This window comes from Halyomorpha halys, unplaced genomic scaffold (assembly GCF_000696795.3).
Source record: "Halyomorpha halys isolate HHAL.00 unplaced genomic scaffold, Hhal_1.1 Scaffold64.1, whole genome shotgun sequence".
In the NCBI taxonomy this organism is placed as follows: domain Eukaryota; kingdom Metazoa; phylum Arthropoda; class Insecta; order Hemiptera; family Pentatomidae; genus Halyomorpha; species Halyomorpha halys.
The window spans coordinates 2,738,876-2,765,432 of NW_027116348.1; the positions used below are offsets into that span (position 1 = coordinate 2,738,876).

The 26,557-nt window shown below is 35.1% G+C and overlaps 1 protein-coding gene across 2 annotated transcripts in view; it reads right to left on the reverse strand.

Moving 5' to 3' along the window:
• Positions 1–26,557, reverse strand: part of LOC106692632 (cardioacceleratory peptide receptor) — a 533,326-nt gene that overhangs the window by 390,310 nt on the left and 116,459 nt on the right. The window contains exon 2 of one of the 2 annotated variants that reach the window (XM_067053153.1): positions 21,325–21,352. The exons of the other annotated variant lie outside the window; for it this stretch is intronic. The gene's annotated coding sequence lies outside the window, so the exon portion shown is untranslated. The remainder of the gene's footprint in view (positions 1–21,324; positions 21,353–26,557) is intronic. 2 annotated transcript variants of the gene reach the window in all.

The following is a 26,557-nucleotide window of genomic DNA, read 5'->3' on the forward strand; positions in this document are numbered from 1 at the left end:
AATAGAAAATTAAAAAATGGAATATAGATATTTTATTTTGATAATTAAATCTTTATTTTGATATTCTACACTGTTTTAATATCGATATGGAATATTAGCAACAATATTCCGATATTATTTAATCGAAATATCGATACTTTGTTTAAAAAGACTAGAAAATTGAATTGAAAACTAAAAGTGGAATATCGATATTTTATTTTGATAATTACATTTTTATTTAGATATTTTCTATTTTTGTAATATTTATATGAAATTTTAAAAACAATAATCCGATATTATTTTATCGAAGTATCGATATTGTTTTTAAAAATCTAGAGAATTGTATAGGAAATTAAAAAATGGAATATCGATATAGTTTATTTTGATAATTACATATTTATTTCGGTATTTTGGGTCGTTGTAATATTGGTATGGAATATAAGCAACAATATTCCGATATTATTTTATTGAAATAATTTTTTTTTTTTTTTTTGAAACCGATATTCCGACATTATCGAAGGAAAAATACCGATATTCCGATATTATCGGTTACTCGATATCGATATCAAAATATCGGATATCGGAGACAAAATATCAATATTTCGATAATATCGATATCGATATCCCATCCCTACCGTGAAGGCGGTTGTTGCAAACGGAGTGCAACGTCTAAAGGAATATTCGAAACGCTGTTTCTACTTTTTTTGGGTTATGGTTAATTGAAGGATTGAAAATAATAGGTAAATAAAATTCTGTAAATGTATTAAATTATTGCACAAAAAATATATACACAATAATTAATATTATAAAATAAGATATATAAAAATAATATATATTGGGTTAGTAATGTTAGTAAACTAAAATAAAATAGTAGAGTTTTATAACAAACAAAACAATAAAGAAAATATAAGAAATTAATCAATATGAACAATTCATAACAAAAGAGAGGTCTTCTGTAACACAAAATAAAATATTTATGGTTGATAGTAAATTAATAACGTCAGCTGGCTGAAAACGAATAATAAAGGATAAATAAATAATAAATAAGTCAATCTGACCTTAAGTTGAGGAGGAAGGGCGTGTAGATGATATCCGTAGGATGACAGCAAAGTATTAGTTGTAGACCGCAGCCACTTTTAAGCTGGAGATGCAGGCCGTGCAGATGATAGCCGTAGGATGACAGCAAAGTATCAATTGTAGATAGCAGTCCCCCTCGTAAGCTGAAGATGACGGCAAGGTATACTTATATATCGCATCACAGTGAGACAGTGCGAAACATAAAATAACAAACGCTGGCGGTCGTAACGGATCCTCACAATCGAATCTTTTTAAACATGTGACACATTTTTGTTATAAAAATAGCTGCGCTATTAATTTGTTATTACAAACAATTTCAATTTTTGTTATTACAAACATTTTCAATTTTTTTTTGACAAAAAAAAAACAAAATAAAGTATTTAATATGTATAAACAAAAGTTCTTCGTCAATTTAGTTGATAGGAGTTGTGACTAAAATTATATCTATTCTTAAATTAAATGTATTCTTCTTTAATTTATTCTTTAATTAAATATTTTATTTCCATATTCATGATTGCCCTTTGAACCTTTATGATTTTACCTGTTTTCGTCAATAACGAAATATTTTAAACGTATACCGGCGTCCTAAGAACTCATTTGAATAAAAAATAAAGAAATTTGATGAAATAAAATGCCAGGGATTAAAATATAAACTCGTTTTCGAGATTAATAAATTTCGGATCAACTCTTTTATTAGAAAAAGTAAATGTCTAACCTAATTTATTGACATCCAAAAGTTTGGAAAGGAATGAAGACGAATCCCACCAGAAGCTGATTTGATATTAAAATCGTAGCTTAAGTCACTTTTATGACCTGCCCGACAAGGCCTTCTGGTTATAAAAACAAAAAATGGACCGAGATTCCAATCTTTATATACTTCACTATTAGCTTATAATATAATTAAATGATATCTTATACTCCTTATAAGAATTTCCCTCTTGTTGTTTTTTCCATCTTCCTTTTTTTTAAAACGCTTGTAACAATATTATAATGGCCAGATTTTCATACTATTGCATCTTTGTCCGTAAGCTTCAAATTCCGCCATAAATTTGAATTATAAATAACACTGATGCACAAAATCTCACGTTGTGTAATTTCTTCACAAATTAACACATTTGGAATTTGTTTCTGCACAGAATTGTATATACTACTCCTTTAGTGCTAAATTTTGATTTGTTGCAGACAATTTATTGCTTGTGCTAACTTTCTCATATCATACATATTGAGAGAGAGAGAGAGAGAGAGAGAGAGAGAGAGAGAGAGAGAGAGAGAGATAGAGGGGGGGTGTATATGCCAATATTTATTCATTTTTTCCTTACTTAATTTGTAGTTTAAAATTGACATATTTGAGGCCAATTTGCATTCATTAACCTATGAAGAGTCTAATTGTCTAATTTAACCTAAATAAAAAGAGTTGTCCAAATGACGAATGTTCTTGGAATTGTACTAACCAGTGGTTTCGGGTAACTATGAAGTAGTCTCTCTGAAATGACTGTTATTGAGAACGGTCATTTTTAATTATACTTTTTAAAGTTTTACCTACATTGACTTACTTGTTTATTTTTTGGTTAATCGTATATTCGTTAAAAATATAATTTGAAGAACATGCTTTGTAAAATTTTAGAGAAAATCAAAATAGGAATGTCGCCTAGAAGAATATTATTTAAAAATTCTTTCTAAATAGTTCTTCCCATATTTTTTCTAAAACTTAAAATTGAGTTAGTTTTAAAAGGTTGAAAAATTTAATTATATACTCCTTCATAATAGGAATATAATATTTAATATAATTAGCTTTCTAATAGCTCTTCGATTATGGACAAAATAGTTTTTTATCAGAGTAGTTTAGATTTTTGTACATGTTTTATAAATGCTGAGAGTATTTAGCGAGATTAATGTTTTCAAACAAGGTTAAGTATGGAAAGCTTACTTTTCTATTAATACTCTAAATTTAACAATAAAAGTTGATTTTTTTAGGACTTTGGTTTAATACACATTTTGGTATATTACTGCAGGTTTTATGGTTTTCTATTGCACAAAAATACGGTCCCTAGTAATCACTTACAATAACGAACCTAGCTGAATCGAACCTTCATTTAATATAACCTAATTTATAAATCTTTATTTACAATAGCCATGACCAAGTCGATTCATCACCTGCATTTAGTAGTTTAACAAATAAAGGAATTAGACTGCAGTCTTTTCTTTCCTCCTTTTTTTCTAAACAGTTCTAAATTTTTCTTTCAGTTATTTAAAAGCTAAAAGTTTGTTAAGATTAACAAAGGGCTAGGCTTGGTAAGTGAAATTTATTACTTAACTACAAGTGGAAGTTGTTGAGTGCTTAATTATATTTTGAGTTGTAAGTTTCCCAGTGAGGTGTGGAAGCCCACTTTCAAAGGTTCTTATTCATTTCAGTGCCGTCTATGAGTTCTGTCCTTTACTTACAAAATACTTAAGAATACAAAACAATATTGGTTTTCAATCCATTTTTTTTTTTTTTTTTTTTTACATCTACTCGATTTATAATTAGCTTTATTTTTCTCTCGTCGAGAAAAATAAAGCTATATAATATATATAGTTACAGTAGGTCTCGAGAAAGAATTAAAAAAAAAAGAAAGGAAAACTAGTCGAGAAATAACGCACGCAAAATCACAGAGTATACTGATTTATTATCTATAGTAAACCTCTATATATAGGTGTAGCCTATGTTTACACATAGAGGTAGTATTATGAGCCATATCTGGGGTGTCATCATACCTTAACTCCCCCCTACCAGTTTACGAATAAGCCTCGTAAACTTCACAATGAGCCTCACAAGCTTTACGTATATATTCATAATTAAAAAAACTACATAGGAAATTAAATCTGAAATACATAATTGGAAAAATAGAAATAAACTCAATTCTTCTAGATATTTAACACATCTAACTATTTAACTAACAAAATAAAGATTTCAAAAGCACTCCTTCTTAAAAGAAAAATACAAACAACCATGAACAGCAAAAAAAAAATCATAATTTACACAACCAAGTTCTGTACACTCTGAGAACACTGCACATGGTATCCCCATACATCAAATAATTACAAGAAAATGAAATAAAAAAATATATGTATACAGAAAACAACCGAATTTAGTTACATGCTATGAGGGGATTGGATCCTCAAGGTCCTGCCGGCGTTAACATAGCAGGAATTTTTAATTGCTCAATGTGGACCGTCCTTCGTTTCTTCGGTTCACGCAAACTTTCGATAATGACATTTTGTTGTCTGAGGACAATTGCCCTAAATGGACCCTCAAAGTGCACTAAATCCTTACTCCTATTGGTCCTCACTTTCCAATAGACAGTGGTCCCTAGGCGGAGGTCCCCAATTACGTCCCGAAGATTGAGATTCTGACTTGCCACCCGCCTACCTGTTTCCTTCTCGAAGCGTCCCTGAACTTTCTTCCTGGCCACATTATTGCTCGTGATATCCTTCCCTGCAGTAACTATTTCCCTAAAGTGCCTGTGACCTCCCTGAAGCCCAAAATGAATCTGAAAAGGGAAAAACCCAGTGACGGCGTGGACCGAATGGTTGTTAACCGCGAATTCCCTGATCATACCGGACCCCCGTCCAGTTCCAAACCCTTGTTCGTGTTATACACCCGCAGGTGGTCACTCAGTGTGCTGTGAAGCCTCTCGGTCCCACCCCTGCTCTTAGGATGTCCCGGAGTATTAAAGTGCCAGTGCATCTCTGATTTCTTCTCCGAGTAGGGAATTATAAAACTCCCGGTCCCTATCGGATGAAATACGGTCGGGTACGCTGTAAAACTGAAACCGGGTCTGCTGCTCTGTCCTTCACCTGACACGCCATCGCCACTTAGCTGAATACGCCCAAGACTTCGAACCATTTGAAACCTCCTCCGCCCCCCCCCCCGGTATCGACCTGTAGATTTCTCAGCGGCCTATTGGCAGTGGGTGTTTCTTCTTGTATCGCGTATACGCTGCCGTTAAACGTCTACTGCCATATGCTACCAGGCGCTCACCCCCGCTACTCCCTTGAGACAACACGGCTCCCAAAGCGTACTCACTCTCGTCCGTCGTAATTGTAAAGGGTTTCTGAAAGTCCAGGAACGGGAGGACGTGTTCTTTCGGTAATACATTCAAACGGTTTTACATTCATTCCGTAATAGATTCATCATACATCGGTGGATATTATTCTCGATCGTTGGTGTAATAACGATTTTACTTCCCTTTTTCAACAGTTATTAAGGAGCACGGAATGGTTCGCTATTTCTGGTACAAAGCGGCGATAATAGTTGAGAGCTCCTAATAGCCTCCAAAGACTCCATGTCTCTTGGCACTAATGTCTTTCGCAGCGCCTCTACCTTATGCTTGTCTGGTTTGACTTCTTCTTTTGAAGTATTGTATTTTCTCCCGCCCTAGTGTCGATTTTTCCGGAAACAGCTTGAGCCCAAACTGCCAGACCCTCTGGAAGACGATTCGCAAGTGGTTGATATGTCCTTCCTCTGTATTCTAAAGACTATGGAGGTCGTCCATATATATTTGGCACACAGATTAGACGAATTCACGTAAGAACTTGTCCATGAACGTAATAGAGCGTTCTTTAACGCGAATGGCATTCTTTTGAATTGATAACGTCGTTTCTTTCACACCGGCAACAGAGCGCATGGCATTATAAGGGGATATACTATCGACTATGATGCGCTGCTTCTAAAGGCTCTCTAGTTCTTCTCAGATGAGTTGTCGCAACGCCTGTGGGTACCGCCGTTTCTTCATGTATGTGACCCTACCCATCTTCACCGCTCCTAGCATATCACTCTCTTTAAAGAAAATGTCCTTATATTCAGAAATAGTTTCCTGCCGTCACTCCCTCACTCGGTTTACTGTCCCTATCCGCGCTTTTCCGTTTCCCTGAGACTGTAGACAAAAAAAACTTACCCACTATCTGAACATGTCATTTACTTTTGCTTATTTTTGTTCGCACTTCCACCCTGTCTAATAGATCACACTCGATAATCCACTGGTAATCCCTTGGCATACTTCCCACAACATGAACAACTAGTTTGTCACCACTAGCCCCACATCTACTCCACCCTACCTCAACTTCTCCTTCTACGCTACAGGATCTACCCAGAGTGATTGATTGGCAATTACACACCTGAACCTGGAGTTTCCTCTCATCCTCATACATCCTTCCAATGCTTTCCATCATAGTATGGTCTGTGATCTTCTCGTATCGATGAGGTACCTCACTCCGCCCATTCGAATAATAGGCAGACCGGCGTGCTCACTCTTCACGCTGTAGTTTACCAGCATGCGGTCTACCGACACCTTTTCTGCACGGTTCCTGCTCTCTCCAGTCCTCCGTCGCCAGCTACTACGTTCGATGTTGTGTTCGCATGGACTCCCCGTCTCCTCTATCTCTTCCTCTGCCTCCGAAACGACCGAGGCCTTCGACAACTGGTCGACCCTTCGTGTCTGACTCGAGTAGTTCTATTCCGTATCTTCTGGTAATTGACTTACATGGGTTCTCCCTGGTCTGGATCCCTCTTCCTGTACATGAAAGGGCATTGTTTGCCAATATGCCCCTCGTTGCGACACTCGAAGCACTTGGCCACCAGATGTGCCACTTTGAGCATCCATGACATATATGATCCTTACATCCCTTTTCTCTTGGTTCCTTCTGGTTCTGTCTCTTATCGCCATTTCTTGCCGCCCTCTCCTTCATGTGTTCGCCATCGCTCCTTCGACAGTGCTCTGTGGATTCCTGGGCGATTATTCTGAACTCTTGTCCATTCAGATTCCTCGACCTCCATGCGCGCATCCTGCTCTCTGGCACTGGTATCCAATAACTCCTGTGCGCACCTTACAAATGATCTTTCCTGCAGCAGACCTCCTTACCTCCCAATGTTCGATAAAAAAATCATGAAGGCCTGGACCTGGTCCATCTCCAATAACTCATTTAATTTATCGGTAAGCCGATTATAACGTGCCAGCGATTCTCCGACCTTTTGGATTGTCCTTGTTTCCGTCTTTTCCGGAACATATGAAAGAAGTCTTCTTGCAGGACCAATCGTCCTTCTCTATATGCCTTCTTCAGCCGTTCCTTTACGGCGTTCCAGGGCGTTTCCTCATCTCCTTGTATCTGGTTGAGGATGCATCGCTTCGCCCTGCTTACAAAGGCTGCCTTGAGTTCTTCGGCATCGCCACGATCCAGCAGTCTCTCCTCGTTCTTGGCCTGTATCCTCCCCATCAGCCGGTCGCCCCTTTTTGTAAAATGGCTCAGCTCTCCAGGTTCTTCGGTGAATTTCTCCGGATCCGAAATCGTCTTTCTAAAATCGTGTGTGGTTGCTGTTCCTATTTTTATCCACTCCAAGGCGTTAGCATGTGCTTCCGGCATCGTGTGTGCAGGAACAGCTGACATTTATTCGTGTAATGGCTGAGCTACGGTGTCTGGCTTGTCACCTGCTGATCCGCGGTCGCTGCCGGGATTACGTTTCAGTGACTGTCTACATTTAAAACTGAGGCTCTTCCTATGGGACTCCTGCCTAGTGAGAATTAGTGATAACAGAAATTAGAAAATCTAGGTGAAAAAATTATCAAACAAATGTGCGGGCCCGAAAATAACTTTTTACTTACTCAAAGGTCCCGGATTTTGAATTTTACAGTTTATGAATAGACTATAATAGGTATGTGAAGTTCGTTGGCGATAGAGGACTCTGGCCTGTAGACTACTTCACAGAATAAAGTATGCTTGATAAAGCATGCTCAGAAATTTGTGTGATCTTATAAAATTATATAGGCTTATCCCTTCAAGTTGAGATCGAAGCCCTAGTGTCAACTAGAAACTACTCTTTTGTGTTATCCGTCACAGATTGGCGGTACTTAGGATGGGCTGGAATGATGACCCTACTAGTTTAACGGCGAGGAGCATAGTTTCGTACAGTTATTTTCTTCTCCTTATAAAATAAAACAAAACCAGCTCTCGTTCTTATTCTTAGGTGATGATTTGAAGTTGGAAGCTAAGTCCTGTAATTCACTAAATGTTCAATCCATGCAATAATAAACTCGGTAGTCATTAACCCTTTCTAAGCCATGATTATCCAAAGGCGTGCTAAAGTCCCAGCCAGATTGGATCCCCGGTCATTTAAACTTGATCATCAGAGGGATTGTCTGACCTTTTGCGCTACCAAAGATCGTTACATATTCTCCATGTTCAGGAATATGTGGACGTTTCAGGATTATTTTTTTTTTGCCAAAAAATATTGTGAATGAGAGAGAGTGTGGCAATACCCTTTCTCATCAATATTAAAAAGTTGTGCTGGTCAAGTACCCCAGCTTTCTCCATTCTTGGAGTCTTTCAAAATGATCCTTAAGAATAAATCGCTTTAATTTCTCGAAATCGAGCTGGATTTAAATGTCGTGCCTTCTTCTTTGCCACGTCGTTGTGGTGCTTCAAAAGAAAGACGAAGCCATTTTCTGCCAACCAGGTATTCATGAAGGAAAATACAGATGTTTTAGGCCCTTCAAAACTGACCTCCTTTGACACTTGAAGATCAGTGGCATCCCCACATCAGCTAGCCAGAGAATCCTGCGCACTAGTTCCGTTTCGTTAGATTTAGATAGAACTGCCCTCCTAGTTAATTTTGGCTTGAATATTATTGGAAATTAGCTGTGTCTTCTCAGTGTACACCATGTGATCCCTAACAGCTCAGCCGCTTTATAGGATGACAATCGTTCTTTTATCGCTCTCGATGCATTTGTTTGTTCTGCCCATTTTACTCTTTTTCAGCTAGTTGAGGCAGAAAGAAATATAAAAACTTTTAATAAACAAAATAGCACTATTATGATGAAAAATATGCTTGAAAACAACAGATTGTGTCCTAATATGGTCTATCCCGGAATCGATTGGCCACATTAGGGTCACTTCATGCTTTTTCTCGAGTATGCATCCTGTATATTTTATAGTTAAGTTTAAATTAAACGTAACATCTCTCATAACCATACAACGCCATTATTTTTATTTATGATTCATACTCTTTTTTTACGATTATTAGTACAGACTGCAACTAATTACATAATATTTACATTTTAATTATTACAAATGGTGTTAGCACTGAGCTCATTCAACTTTCAGTATTGCAATCATGAATAAACTTTTTTTTTACATTTCTGGCATGGTGCGGGAGCAGTAGGGTTTGCGCATGCCACTGCTCCCAAAGATCACCAATTTTTTTTTATTCTTTTATTAATTATTTAATTAATAAATTTTTACTGTGGTGCAGCCCAGCGCTAGGTTACTGATGTGGCTGCACCTTATCCACTGTATCTGTCTGGGTGCCTCCTGCAGTTATCAGGCTGGTCTAGCCCTTTTGATCTCAGTCTGGGTCAGCTTCCTCCTCTTCTGGTGGCTCGCCGATGTTGGACAGCCAAGCCCCATTGTGAAATAATTTGGGCTCACCACCTCCTTCCTCACGAAAATTAACTCCATGAAGAAGGGATAATTCTCTTCTTCCAACAAACAGGGGAGGTCCGACTCGGCGAGGGCGAAAATCCCGGTCTTTCTCGACAGACTGGCTTGGTGTCCTTCTATGGCGTAGCAATCTGCTATTACGTGTTCTGATGTTTCAGGAGCTCCGCACGTGGGGCACTAGGGTACGATGTTCTTTCCAAAGCTCTGCAGCTTTCCCCGAAACCCCCCGTGTCTTGTTAGTCTGGGAGGACTCAAATAGCCATCAATCTAGAGAGGACGGTAGGGAAGAATTTTCTCAAAGTAGCGCCCTTCTGGCTTACTACCCACCGTCCATTCCACTCCTGTATCGAGTCCTCCCGCAGTATTTTCTTCCATAAGTTTGGAGTCTCACCGATCCTCTCTCGGAGCTCCTCCGGTAGCGCTTTTAGTACCTCCCTCTTTACTTCATATTTAAGGACGTCCTCCCTGAGGATAAGGTCCAGGGGCATCGCTACGGCCAGCACCTGCACCGCCTCATGTGACACCGTTCTGTATGTCTTCGTGACCCTCAGCAGAGCCAATCCCTGTATGGTGGCCAGTCTCCTCTTCTGGGTCTGCGTGAGGTTTCGGCTGCACGCAGGGGATGCGTACCTCTGAATATTCAAGATCACACCTTTATATATGGTCATCGTTGCAGTATACCTGAGGCCCCAAAATGCACCCCTATCCTACTTAATTCATTGTGTGACAGAGTCACCCTGTCATTTAGATACACCAGGTGAGAAGTGGCATCGAATCTTCTTCTTATTCTCACACTAAGATATGTCACCACCTCACCCGATCTAACCCTCTCTTCTTGGATATCCAGGGTGATAGGATGAGCCCTGTCCGTGGAGCCTCTTGGCCTGAGTCTTGGCTGCTCAACTTCTCCACGCACCACTCTCCTACGAGACTGGACACCTCTCCGCTTCTGTCTTTAGTATGGATCTGCTGTTCTTGTCCACGATGACTGCCAGCTCATCGACGTAGGCCGTGGTAAGGTACCCCTTGTCCTCTAGTCTCCCTCAGCAACTCATGAAATACTAGCTTCCACAGAGCTGGTCCTTGGACCGAACCCTGCGAACATCTTCTTTCGATTTTTCTCTCGGCCTCGTAGTAGTTACTCCTGTTATTAAGGTAACTAACTACCTACGAGGGAGTATAGATTACTGGGGGCGTCGAGCTCTTGCAACCGCTGGAGTACTCGGGGGCCACAAAACGCTGTCGAAGGCGGAAGAGATGTCAAACATGATCAATAAGACATATTTCTCCGCCCTCTCCTCCACGTTCCTACGCACTCTCAGCAGCGCATCCGCAGTTCCCTTGCCACTGATCGAGCCGAACTGCCGTGGATGACTTTTAGCACTTGGTCTAATGCTGTGGACAATCATGTGCTCCAGGACCTTAATAGCTACTGGGAGGAGGCATATTGGTCAATAGGATTTAGGCGTTTCCTTATCATTACTACCTCCCTTGTAGAGCAGTCTCAAGTCTGCAATCCTCCACTTGTTTGGAAAGTACCCAGAAGGTTCGTTCATTATAACCAGCTGACACCTCCCCACGCATTCTTCTACCAACCTCCCCTGCAGATTGGCGTCTTGCTGGATCTTTGTGGCAACGGGGCTGGTGCCGCGCCCTCATACTTACTTTTTACCTTCTGCTGGGATGGCACCCCTGATGTTCTAGCATCCGGGATTTTCCCTTCTATTACCCGAGGGGTGACAACATTCGCCTTCTTCTCCTGGGCTCATCTTTCGGCTGTGTAAACCAATAGCATTTTTCCCCACTCTTTTTTCCTTTGATCGTATTTGATACAGTTCCTATGGCGTTCCCTATAGCCTCTGCCACCATAGCAGCTAGAATCTGAAATCCTTTTTTCGTGAAGTTCGTCGGAATTTACAGTTTCTTTAACTATTTCACCAACTATATTTGGGATTATGTCCCACTGGACTCCCAACCCTGTTATAATATTACATAGCTCCCAGGTCTGCATATTGATATATTTCTGACATTGATCTGTTGTTTTTTTTTTCCTTTCTAGATACTTGCGGACCAGATCTTTTATTCTACTGGCTCTTTCACTGGGCCTTTCTGTTTCTGGGTACTCTGGAAGGGGGGGGGGGTCCTCCTTCTCACGTGCTCTTTTTCTTCTTGGTCTCCTGTGCTTCGGGCTCATTTTACTGTTTCTACTGTGAGGCCCTGAGTCTCTGTCCACCTCATTGCCTGTTCCCTGGGAGTCCCGACTCCCACTGGTGTTCCTCGGTACACAACCACTCACACTCACTCCCCTAGCACGCACTAGTATACGGAACGGTGGAAAAACAAATCTTACCTGCTCGAAGTCTGATTGCAGACTTAGCTCTGAAAAGGCGATTTAAGGTAAGGGATAACGCTTGAGAGAGCATCGACGTAGGTCCTTCCTTATCGATGGTCGGAGCACTACTCTCAATCATGAATAAACATAGCTGATACTTGGGAAAACTTAATTTTAAATTAATTAACGGTGGAATTTAGAAGACTCATAATACTGAATTAATCGACCTACCCCCGGTAAATATAATTCCAGTTATAGCATTGCGGTATATAAGATGAGCGTATAAGGTTGTAGGGCATAGTAACGAGCGGATTCCTAAAATGTTAATAAACACTGAACCAACGGGTAAACGGCCGAGGGTTAGACCGAAACGTAAATGGGATAATTGCGTTAAAACCTATTTAGTTGAATTGGGTTTGGAGGGACACAGGAAGAATGTATGTAGGGAGCGATTTGTGGTATCGGCATCGAACCTTAGGGTTCTTAAGGCCTTCTAATAATAATTATTATAATTTTGATTATTATTAATTTTAAATTAATAGTGCTAATTAAACCAAAATAGTTTAGCTATAATAAAAGGAAACTATGTAAAAGTGTGAAAATTAAATAAAACGTCCGGTGGGTCGATTCTAACGAAAAAGTAACATACCAGGCATATCTACATACTTTAAACACATAACTTTAACATCATTGCTCTTTTCATTTTTGATCTAAGCTATTAACATACCTAAATAAAATCACTCGAACACAGGGGCAAGAATACACACGTAGACCATTTAGTGAAATTTGGTTTTCTCTTTTTGGGGGACATTAAAACGTGTATATTTGTTGAAAGCTCGTATTCAAATGTTTCATGATCGCAATACTTCCACTCATATACTTCATATATAGGCAAGTGAAAGTTAAAAAAAAATTCAAATTGTTATGATTGTGTGTTAAAATATTTTATTCCGTTACCGTATGTATCTGCTCCTAGCAATCTACTGTATTTTATTAGTTCATTAATATACAAGTCATTGTTATTCCTTATTCTTTTCTTGCATCACATATATTTTATAGTTCTGTTTAAATTAAATGAACTATCTCTCATAACCTTATTGCTCCATTTGTTTTCTTTATGACTCATACTCGTAAAACAAAAAATAAAAAATAGTATGTTTATATTACCTCATCAAAAAGAATAGTGCTCTGGTCTGAGTTCTCTCTCACAATTATGTATCTTCTGCCCCTACTATCATCTGATAGATGAAGTGAATTCTTAGTATCCTTCTAAACATTTATGTTTTCCACTTAATTTAAATCAATTCATCGAAATTGTATGTACTGTATACTATAATAGGTTTGTCTTTCTTAATATAAAAGTAAAGATGCTGGCCTCAATAAATAAAGCCGATGGGTCGGGACTGAAATTTCCGTTAAATTGTTCATTTATTATCAATTATCTATTTCTGAGGCATTTGGGTTTATCAATAACTAACCATTTTTTTGTTGTTTTTTCTGAGTGGATTTTTTTTTTTTTGCTTATGGGGGGAGCAAGTGGGTAAATTACGGTTTATAATGTCTGGGACAAGTAACAATCATGGTTTAATCTCTACGACCTGGCTTATGACCTATATAATTTTGTCGAGGTTGATATGAGTGAGTGAGGTTAGTTAGTCTAAGCCGGTTCTCCAGCCTGATAACCACTCTACAGAAGGCCCTTCACAAGGCGTATTCAGTAAGAAAGGAACGACTGGGCCAAGGGATGAGCACTGGGGCAGGTAGAGGAGGGTAGAGATAGTCGGAGTTGCCGAGATGAAGCGGACGGACTGAAACTGTTAGGTGAGGAGCCAGCTTACTAGTTACCTAGATGAAGCATACGGACTAGTTTTCCTTGTCCAACACACCACGACTATAATCATCCAAATCGACAGTTATTTAGATATAATAGGTAATAATTTATAATGATATTTAATAATAATTAATATTTAATAATTGATATTTTATGGCAAACCATATTTATCTGAATCATTCAGTCATTTAATAATTTCATTTTATTGCACTCAAATGTAAATAAATACTTTTTTCCTTGATATATTTTATATACTATTATATTATATTTTCAATGGTAACAATATTTTATAAATATAAAGATATTTATTCAGTAAACACAAACCGCTGATAGCGGTTTATACATTAGTGACGTGGTAGCCCCGGGGGCTCACTAAGGATGGGGAGGGAACATTCCGGCTGGTATTGGATAAGGTGGCAGGTCAAACGGGTAGCAATTAAATGGCTCATGTGATAAGTTCTCACTGAGAGGTTACATTACCAACTTTACTTGAGTTAGTTCGGTATGATACTTTTAGTAAATATTTTTTATTATTTAAAATATTTCTTTAAATACTAAATATAAAAAAATAAACATATGAAAAAATAAAAAGAATACTGCGTACAAAGAATAATAGCTTCAGTGAGACTTGCGTGCTGTGCTCTGATGGAATGACGCTGCACTCCGTGGTCGCATCGTGCAACAGAGTATTAACAGACTACGAGCTACAAACCTATCAAAACGACAGCAGACAAAATGGTGTTTGGCTCAGCTGTTCTGTTGGTCAACGCCATTCTCCATTTAACAGGCTCTCAACCATGTTAAATGTTTTAACATGCTAAAAGAAAGAAATATTTCTTCATTTAACATTATGATAAACCTAAAGATCATGAATACTCCTAACAATAATAGCATGAGACCATAGATTTATTCTAATCATTTGCTGAATGAATTTAAAACAGTAAAATACTTAATAGTAGTGTTATGAACACTTCACCTGTATAGCCGAATTTAGCTATGAATACGAAATAAGTATCTGTCAAAAAAGGAGCACGTATGCCATATGTCAACAAGAATCAGAAGCATCTTCTGAAGTCACGTCTATGATAAAGGCTATTATTATCCGAAGCAAGACCCTTCCTGAAGAACGCTGTAGCATAAATAACATGAGACAGATGCCTCATAAAATATCCAACTGACCTTAGGCTCCTCATGAGATCTGAAGAACTTTCATATGGAGAATTTACAACAGACATCAATATTCTCTCTGCATAAAAGATATGGATATATTTCCTCAGAAATGTTGAAAGTTTTATTAGGGAATTATATAAGATATTTTATTAATACAAAGTGGACATTAGGAAATCTTTGGGATAAGATTCTTACGAATTGATGCAATGTTTTCTACGTGCCAAGCATATTATTTGACTATGTAAAATCGTCGGACGTGATACAATTTTAATGATGAGAATTCACAATCTCTTATTTTTTATCTCGTCTAAAATTATTTTGTTCCTTTTAATTCTTAGTACAAAATCTCCTTATGTAGATGGAGTCGAGTTGAATTCTTCCGCTCGTTAAAAATCCAAACTTTTCTTCAAATACTAGAAACAATTACACCTACTGTGGGATGGCAGAAATAATTGAGAGAATAATAGTAACGATTATGTTAATACAGGATATAGCTGTTTTACTTAATCAGTAATCGTCTCTTAAAATAATTTAGAAATGGACACGGGGCAGGGATTATACATTACCCGCAACACTACGTCAATAGCATTCAGACGCATTTAATAATAGACTACCTGACCCGGCAATGCTTCTATATTTGAGGATATATATAGATTTCATGATCATCTATGCATATGGATGAAGTGAAAAGAAGGTAGCTATGAGAACATTCAGCACATTGAAAATAAAACGAAACCGAAATTCGTAACAATTTTATTATTGTTAATATTGATCCAATTTAAGTGATTTTTTCTTATTCTTTTAGACAATTTTATTATCTATGATATTGTCATATATATACCCACTGTGCTTCAATATTAGTACTATATTAAAACAATTCCGAACGACTGACCTATGAAAGTTTGGTAAAAACATTTTTAGGAGTGAAGAAAAGCTTATATTTGTTTTTAGCACCTCAAGAAACTCTTAAACCCCAATTTTCGAAAAAATTGAAAAACAAAATTGTTTAGTCCAAAATTGTTGGCCTTTGATTCCTTTTTAAAAATAGAAATAATTCTATAATACTCGACTAATCTATCCCAAACTTGGCTGGGTTAAGGGCGCTATACACTGCACCAAAGAGCACAAACCGGGTCCAATTAAACAAATTAGAACCGGGGATATAAAATAAAACGTGAGAATTTTTTTCCGTATTTGAAACCCATATTTCGCCCCTATGATGGCATCTACATTAAAGATACATGTTGGCTGAGAGAGCAGACATTCAGCTTTACAGTGGTTCTAGTAATGTAGGAATGAAATGATCTTTTCTAAAAAAAAAAAAAAAAAAAAATTACTGACCTACTTTACCTCATTTCATTATCTTTAAATTTTTTCATGGTGAAAACTAACATATAGAAAAAATCGGTTTTCTAATTCAAAAGTTTATTTTGGATAACGGTTCGACATTTCCGTTTTATTCATAGAGATTTAGCGATAGTTACAGTGTAGTAGCTTATTACTTAGCAAACAATATTATTTTAATAACATAAATAAATTGTTAGGGCTTTACATCACAATAAGTAGGCATTTATAGCAGGGATGGGACGAATTTATTGTTAGTATCAATCTAAGTTTTCCCTTTGTGACTGAAATGTACTCCCCCTGCATGCTCACGTCTTTCCAAAAAGTGTAAATCTTGGTTTTTCCTTTAAAGCTTCGAAACTGTTACTTACCTAATATAATACTCCTATATTAACTATCTCTTGGATATACTGCTATACTATACTTAGATATGAGTTGTCAGAGGATACTCCAATGGAACCTGTTGTAAATATCTTTTTATAATATATATTGTAAATAATATGTCTTAGTCTCTGCACTCCCTACATACTAAATCGTGTATAATCTTATTAATCCGAACTAATCACTACAAGGGAACGTTCGGATTACAGAAAGTATTTCGATAAATGGTATAGGAATTCAATAATATAAATGTACATAAATGTTTATTTATTTAATTTTTTACATATTTTATTAAAAATTTGACAATTTGAAGTTTTAAAAAATTAATGTTTTTTTTTTTTTTATAAGACCGGCAGAAACTAATCCACTGCTTCTTCCCTTAGACGTTGTAAGAGGACTGGCAGCCACGTTATTCCATAATCTTTTACATACTTCAGACTGTTTTTCATGCTTTATTGTCATTGCTTCCTCAACTTGTCATTCGTCATAGGTAGAGACTTCTGTAACAACACAATTTCCTCATCAGTTTTAAAATGTGATCACATTTTCCTCACGAACTTCTAGTCATGCATAAACATCTGTGTCACAAATGAAGCTGTGTAACAAATTCCACTTTCGATTTTTACGCGGATTGCTATAACTTACTTATAGATCGGAGAGTTAAAAATGTCTTTTACACACGTGCACTTGTGTTTGGACGCAAAAATGTTATTTCCAGCTGAGTTTTTTATTCAAAAAAAATTTCACGCCAGTTCGAACTACTGGAGTGTTCGGAGTACTTAGATTAGACTGTAATTGAAGTCTATCTTAAGCATGTATGCATGTCGTAATTGATGTATATCATTTTTGCTGGAAGAAAGATTTCTTTTCAATTTGATATTTGAAGCTAAATGCATATTTTTTAAGTAGAGGTTAACAAAGATAAACATAGATAATCTATCTCATAAATATTATTTTTATATATAATATTATATTTTTTTTATTTTTTTACCGAATGTAATACTTTTGTACAATTTTAATTCCACGAAGTTCTAACATCACGAAGGCTTTGCCCGTTCGTTATAAATATTATTGCAAATCATTTCGATATTCTGAGATACTGTAATAGAATGTAGATAAGGTCTGATGGTAGAATGTCTTTTCCTAAGCTTTATCTATCTGGAAGCTTTGATTGCTTTAGTCCTCCTACCCTTTGTCTGTTCCTGTGTAACCATTTAGAATGCTAAGCAAGGGAAGACTTACGATCAAGTCCTACTTTGTATTCAAACGATCTAGAAGCTGTTTGTGGTTGCATGAACTCTTATTCCTTGATAGCTTAAGCATTGTCCCTTGACATATAACTAGTTCATGGGTTATAAGGATGTTCATTAGCATTATTCTAGCATATAAGAGAATAATGAGTTCAAAAAATAGGAGTGGCCTCGCTACTTTCTCGAATAAATAATGATAAATTATGATTTGTTGGTTCATTGAATATTAATCATTATGTTATTTAATTAATATTTACTACGTGTTTTTTTTTTAATTTGGGAAAATAGAATTCTTAATAAAGGAATCTTTGAAAGTTACGTAATTTCCAAATATTAACATTTCAAACCCACCATGGAATCGAACGTGTCTATGTCTTCCAAATACCTTATCATGCATAGCAATGCCTTTTGTTAATCCAGAATCTTCGTAAAAATTATATTAACCATAAATAAAATTTAAAAACGTTGTAATCAGCCATAACCAGCAATATGCATATTACAGTTAAAACCTTTCGATCTTAGATATTGTTTACATGGAACCATAACCATTAGTATTATTGTTTATAAAATAATCAAGAATTAAGTTACTTATTACTATATTATATATTAATCTTTAATAAAGTTGGATTGGGATTAAAATCAGTTTGGATGCTACTCAAGAAAAATATTGCATTTTTAAATAGATAAAAAATTGTAGTTGGGGTTCAAAAAGAACCTTTTCTAGCCTAACCATGAATAATAGTACTGAAAATAAAATAAATAAACTGCTGAATATTGTTATATTTCGAGTAATTGAACATAACAAAGTGTAAAACAAATTATATAAACATAAACTGGAAAAGGAAAGAACGTAACTAAATTTATAACTATTATAAAAATTAACTTGTACGTTAAAAAAGGGCCCCCGCTGTGGGAGGTTGTTTATGTCCTCGTGGAGGTTGATCAACAAACGTACGACTGCGGAGATGGCCAGAATGCTAGCTACTACGAGTGCGTAGTGAGGTGAAACTTAAGACGTATGTGCAAACAATGAGATGCCATATCATCTGTTTATTTGCCGTATAAATATTAACAACTGAGAGTAGTTGTTTTGTTTTTAACATAATAAAAAACCATATGTTCACATAATCGTTATGTTAGCCGCAACAGTATCTATATGCAATTTGATCTGTAAAATACAAATACAAACACGTGCAAACAGAACATTTCATACTATTCTAAAAACCTAATAGAACTAAAGTAACCTTTTTTTTCATGAACGTAATTCTTTTTTAAAGTTAATTCTTAATTCTTAATTAAAGTTCAAGGCACATTTCTTGTTTATATCTTTGTTTGGCTGTGATATTGGAATATCAGGAGTTAAACTACCTCTTTTCTTCTACAACTTGTAGTCACAGAATGTACTTATTAAGAATGCCAAATTAAATCATTTTTTTTTGTGAAATAAAAATAAAAAGAAACGTTTTTCAACACACCACACAACCAGTAAACATACTGCTATATTCCACAAGCTATACATCTATTATACATCTATATTCCACAAGCCCGCAATACTAGGACCGGCACCATAGGTGCTACAGTGCTGGTTTACTTGCCTGGCTACTACATATACAGTATTGCGCATGCGTGCAACGTGCCTAAATTACCTAGAGCAGTAAAATGATTTTTGTTCAGTTTTCATGAAGTGTTAATACATTGAGGATTATATATTGTACTGTTATGAAGGAAGAATTAAAGTAAAAAGGAGAGAAAAATTTTTTGTTATTAATGTAGGAACCATTGGTGCTAGAGTTCCACAATGACCATAACTAACCGTCGTAGATCCTTGGCATTCCGTGCGGTGATCAACTATAAACTGGCAGAAAAAAAATTCCTTTCAAACATGGGGATTGGAATGTGTGGATTACTCTATTTCCAAGTTCGTAAGAAAAGAAAAACTATATATTTTTATTTATAGCAAAATCTTTGTAAACGTTATAACTCAGAAAAAGTTCAGAATTCCTTATGTTGGAATTTTACCATTTCTTGTTTTCATTGTCATGAACAATGATTTTATTTAGTGTTAAAGACTTAAATTTAAAAAGATTTTTATATTATATTATATTATTTTTATTATTTTGACAAATTTTATTAAATATTATATATTACTACTATTCTTAGTACATTACATATACATGACGTTCACATTATTTTAAAATTTGGTGCACATAAATAATTAATTTTTTTTTTAAATATTGTACTAAATGCGAATATTAAGATGAAATTTTACTATCGATTCATTCAAATTTCGAATGAAAAATGATAATTTTACTAAGCTTTATATAATTATTTCCTCGCTATAATTTATCCGAAAATTCAATTAAGAATATATCATATTCATATATATTAAATATCTGAGTGAAATTAGTTGAAAAATTTCAGTCGGAATGAAAAAAAAAATTCGGAATTTTCTTTTTAATGTTCGATAAGGTTTTCAGTCAGTAATTTTGGGATTTAATTTCCATATGTACCTAATGCAGGAAGAACACGAGATCTTTTACTGGTAACCAACATATTCCAGCCAAAGTGGGTAAGAAAAATATTATTTAAAAAAAAAATTAGATATTTTAATTATTTTAATACCTATAATATTTATATTGTACGACAAAGCGACGATTTCATGTCACAATAATGACAGTGGTTGGTATTATTATAGGAAATTATTTTGGTTAAATTAAAAATATACTTAATTTAATTCAGGCCTTCTTTTATTTATTTATTTTTAGGAGCTGTATAGGCTTCAGCGGTAAAATATTTAATTTATGAGCCTTCTGCAATAAAAGATTCCTATATTTCAATTTCAACAGAAACTGCTACTGACCGTTAAAAGACTTTCATTTATGACTGTCAGGACAAATTAACTACCTATAAAGCTATTATTTACATAACTAGTAGCGGTCAGAAATGTAAATAAGAATCCCTTTCAACAATATTTCGTTTTATAGCTTCATCAGTTTTATAGGTTTTCTAATATTTTTTGTTAATTTATTGGATTTTTATGCAATCGCTTTTTTTTTCTTAATGGGTCTGGCCCGGGATCGAAGCAATACATTTTATGTTTTGGAGATACTTCGTTTGATATATGTCTGCCTAAACATTTCCTTATTTTTTTGTTTCTATAACCATTGAAAGTATGTAACACCGTGTTTGGTTACAAAGAGATAATAAAAACATATATCTATGTATCATATACCAAACTACCACATCAAACGAAACATAATTCTATAACAGTCTAAGTTTCATTCAATCTAAGCAAAACATTCCTAAAGCCTTGTTTTTTATCGTGCCTATTGCATTAATTCTATAAAAAATCATCGGAAAATTGTCTTTAAAATAAGATCAATTATGTTCTAATATATATAATCATGTTATGAAAATAAAAAAAATTAAATACTCACCGAAATAAAATGTAATTTAGTCTTAAAAAAGAAAACAACAACTTTACTTACTCTTTTAGAGCAGAATTCATTTCATTTTCTGAAAATATAAATATACTGGTTAAATATGGAAATAAATAGAAATCATATTCATCAAAATCATAGACAATTTTTCATTCAATTTATTGTTAATAATTTCCTGTTGCTACTCTAATTCACCACTTCTTGATTAATATTACTGAAATTGAAATCTAATTTTTAAAAAATCTTAGGGGGTACTAAAGACTCTAAAGACGTGTTCTTGTTTAGATATTTGTTGTGGAATAATAATATGTATTCGATAAATTGTTCGAGTAACATAAGTCTTAATAACAATCCTTAATAAAACTTATAATGAAGCTTGGAGGTGCAAAAGGGGTTAAATTTTGTTATAAATTTTTGTTCAGGAAATTGAAAAATATGCGTGATTGGTGTGATCCTTTTTTTATTTTAATAATTATTATTGGATCAACGCTGATTTATAAGTGAAATACAAGAAACAGATTTTCAACACTTAAGCATTTGAAATACCATTAAAAAGTTTTAATTAATTGGATTTATCCTACAAGGAATATAGGAAAAACTTGAATGAATCATAATTGTTAAGTATCAGTCACTATATTTAATATCAATTGTCAATTCTTTGTCAAAGATTTCTATTAAATAATTTTATGAAAAGGAAATAATAATAAAAAATTACTTTCATATATATTTTTTTGAAATATTTTTTATCACGATATCTATAAAATATTTAAATCTTTGCATTTCCCAAGAAATAAATACTCATTTGAAGATCCAATTTGTGTTCCAAGCGGCTGTTTTGATTTATCCCTAGGTTTTAATATGAAAAAGTATTAAGAAGATGTATCATTTAGAACTATGCACCGAAGTGCAGTATGTCTATTTATGAAAATTCTAGTTTTTCAATGTTTATATGTAATGCATATTTTTGTGTTATTTAATGTTGTTCTTTTTTACTTTAGCTTCTTTCAGTCTGTTAATGATTGTTTCGATAAGGTTTGATGAGGAGTATATCGCTGTACTATCGTGTAGCAGCTTAAGGAAGACATGTAGATAGCACCACCAACGGGTAGTTCCTTCCCAAGATTTTCAAGTGGTTGAAACATTCATCCAATTTACTTATTGTATTTATTATTTTGTACAGTTGTAAATTACATTAAATAAATAAATTTAAAAAATAGTGTAGACAACACTAAACAAATAAAATTTTACAAACAATGAATTTAATTTATTAAATTAATCATTTAACTCAGCTTATCAAAGCTTGATTAAGCTTATCAAAGCATATTATAAGCATTTTGTTATGTAACATAATCATGTTGCTTTAATAGCGGGGTCTGCCTTGTTGCCTATGGAATACATAACTCATGTCATGAACTAATTGTTAGGTACTAATTCATTATGATAGTTGTTGTTGTTGTCTGGGGCTTAAGGGCGTAAAACCCTGAGGTCATAAACGCCCATGTTTCGTGCTTTATATTTTATTTCTATAATTCTATTTCACTTTAAATAATTTCGAAAAAAAAAATTTAAATAATTACTTCTGTTGGTATTTTTTTTATTATGTATAATAGATTTTCTGGTTTAAATCTTATTCAAAAGGCCATTCCTTTTTAAGAAAACTAAGACCATTTCCACGTTCTTCTGGTCATCACTCAGAGCATCCGATACATCCGAGCATCCGATTCTAAACCTTAGACCTCTGGCACATATATCATTATGATAGTACTGAAAAAGAATGAGTTATGCCATGTTATATTATAATAAAGAAGGTAAACTATAATATTCGAATTATGGGTCTGAGGTAGTAGCTGATTGGGTGAGCCAACTGGAACTCAACTCCCGAGGCAGATGTGTGGGAGATTTGATATACTTATTCTAAAATACCAGCCGTATATATCATGAGTTATGGCGGTCTAATAGATTGGACATCTGTTTACTCATTATGGGGTTTTATATACCTGGCGCTTGAGGATTTCGACAACTCTATCTCTTATGATAACCTTTGATCAAGAAACAATACTTTAATGTAGAATTCAATTTTTTGCGGGATTTAGTGCTCCGAATTAAAATTTATATTTTATAATTCTGTTATATAATGTATTTTTCTTTAATCTATAGTCTAAACTAATTAATCATTGATAAGTTTTGATTGAAGTCTTTTATCCAAAATACAACATCTGACATGATTCATCTCATGAAAAGATGCTTTTGTTTTTCTCCCGGCCTTCCGTACTAGATCTTCGTTTTTACTGGGCCCTAAAGAAAAGTTATACAGCATCCAGCAGATTTATCTTAGCGAAACAAGGCTTCCAATAAACCCATTATCTTTTCTTTATTTATCCCCAACTTGATGAATTCTCAATTCCTTGTTGTTCTACTTCATTTTTCGCAAATTCTGCTTTGTTTATATCTTTCATGATTCTCATTACACCTTGCAGATGTGATTTTATAGCTTAATATTTTCATTTATTTTTATCTTAACGTGATATTATCATACTTTACAAATTTTTAAACGTCTAGTATTTTTTGTACTTCGCCTAATACAAGTGTATTTTTTCGGTCTCTAACACATTTTTAAACATTTCATAGTTATTTAAAGGTAGTCGGTATTACATATATTTAACTGTTTAAGGAATGTTTGAACGCATGACTAAACATTATCTCGCATAATTAATTCCAAAACTTTCTAATTAGTTTTCTCATTTAAAGTGAAATTTTGCATTAATATTGAAGTACGGTGCATTTGTATGATGCCGGTGGCTTAAGAATCAACAAATAATAAATGTAACGAATTTCAAGATTTTTCAATATTCTTTTCAACTTTCATATTTTTCACTAGGAAAATACGAAATGTTAAGAGAGTTCGTTCGTTTGGGAAAAAACGATATCATTGATGTTGTAAGAAATTAAGGAGAAAAAGTTATGAGCTGAACATAGATTTTTTTTTATATAAAACTGAAATGACAATATAGTTTATTTATAGATTATAGATCAGTTAGTCTCAATCTATTGTGTGACTAATAAATAATAGAAAACTATTACAACTTAATGTTACAGTTCTTTTTAAAACTCCACACGGGAAATTTTTAATTAGCTCTTTTGTGAAAATATGCAAATCATTCTCATCATATTTTACTAGACATTAGAGTTACAGTCTGATTGTGAAAATAGGCCCTGTCAACTGACAAAGGGCCATGCCAACTAATAGAGTAAAATACCAGCTGATAGAATGTGATGTGTCTTTATAACCGGATGGAGTCCAACCACTCCGATTGGCCAGCGTAACATCAGCGCACGCGTGATTGCAGCTTAGAACTAGCCATCCATGCTAAGACCCTAGGTCTTCCCTAGGATCAGCTACTGATAGCTACACTATCTTCTCCACCTTCGATCAGCTGGAGTCAGTTCTACGCAGCATTGGGGGAAACAGTGCGCTTGGTCGTCAGGACTGGATTCCAAGTGTGCTACTGAAGATGCTTCCCAGGAAGGGTAAAGCCTTCCTTCCCAAATGCTCGGAAACAAACCTCACGCAAATGAGCAAGGTCTTCTAACGACTCATACACCACCACTTTATAGATCAATACAGGGAAGACGATATAATACCACCTAGCAGAGAGGATTCCAGCGAGGTGTCCCCAGCATACATCATCTGGCAAAGCTTGAAGTGCACATCATAGAGCAGATGAAGAAGCAACAGCCTTCGTCTTCCTAGATTACAGCCAGGCCTTCGAGAACGTATCTTATCCGCTCCGACTCCGCCGACTGGAGTAGTTCATGTTCCTCGCTGATTTATGCCGACTGATTGGAAGCTATCTTAGCAGAAGATCTTACGTCGTATGAGTTGAAGGGGACTTCTCGCCTCCGGTCCCCACTTCCTGCGGATTACTTCAAGGCTCTCTGCTGGGACCTGTGCTGTTTTTCATCTCCTTCAAGCAACAAGAGGCAGTGGTAGCAACCTATACCAACGACATTAGGGTCTATGCCTTCAGCTTGAGTGCTAAGCTGGCTTTCACAGACTATTTCTGCCTCCATTGTAACAGTACTGAAAACGAATCATCTCTTTAAGACCACGCTGAAACAGGTGCAGTTTTTCGAGAATTCCCCTCCTTCGGCAAATAGTAAGAAGAACTTCCATAGGGCTCGGAAAAGTGCTTGTACGTGATGATCTCCAGCACCCCACAATACCGAAGTTCATATGCAGTTGGCACAACAAGTTCTTTGATCGGCTGAAGTCCTGTACCAACCTGCTCTTCAGAGAGGTCGCCATACCACCGGGACCTGGGAGATGGCAAAGTACATTACCCTTAATAAGTAATGAAATATCTTTTATTGCGGGGAAACAAGATAAAAATAGTCTGACTTACTGCTTTTTTTATTTCCTCTTGACCTATCATAGAAATTAGTTAATTTAGCATCCATTGCAAAAAAAAAAATCTAAATCGGCTACTTTTGAATCTAAACCTATCTTAACTTCTTTGAAAGAATGTAAGATGCACTAAAACTAAACTTTAACTAGGTAACTAAATCTTTGCTAAGGGTATAAATTTATATTTTCAGCTTAATTAAACAACAAGATAAGTAAAGTATCATCGTTAATAATGCAATTGTCGTTTCTCCAATAAAAGTAAAAGTGATGCCTATTCATTCATTATTTACAACAGTTGGGTAGAATAAATTTATAATTAATCCTTCTTTGGTGTATTGTCCTTGAACTAGTTGAAAAAATCGAAAATTTCTTCTAAGATTGGCAGTTTCTAAAAAAAAGTTTGTTCTGCCTTAGAGAAAAGAAACACTCCTTAAGTTCTTTTGAGAAGAGCCTGAAGTTACGAGAATCAGCTGTCCTAAGTTTAGTCAGGAGGCACTTTATTCGTACACTTAAGGAGACAAACTTCATAAACTTTCAGGAATCTAAGAGTGAAATCTCAGATGGCTAGAGAAAGAAAGAAATCAGAAAATCAAATGGATGAAATTTATTTTTGTCCTTATTCTTATTTGATAAAGTTGAAGAAACAAAAATAAACACTCCTCCCACGGAAGACGCTGGTTTAGGAAGGGAGTGTTTGATAGCTCGTGTTTGGCAAACAATGCAAGATGTTGGTAGATCACAAACAATTCGGAATCTATCGCAACTGCTGCCAAAATTATTAGATTTCCCACTACACGATTCTTATGGGATATATATCAATTAATTATAATAGCATTATATTATTATCTAAATAACAAAATGTAAATTTACGGTATT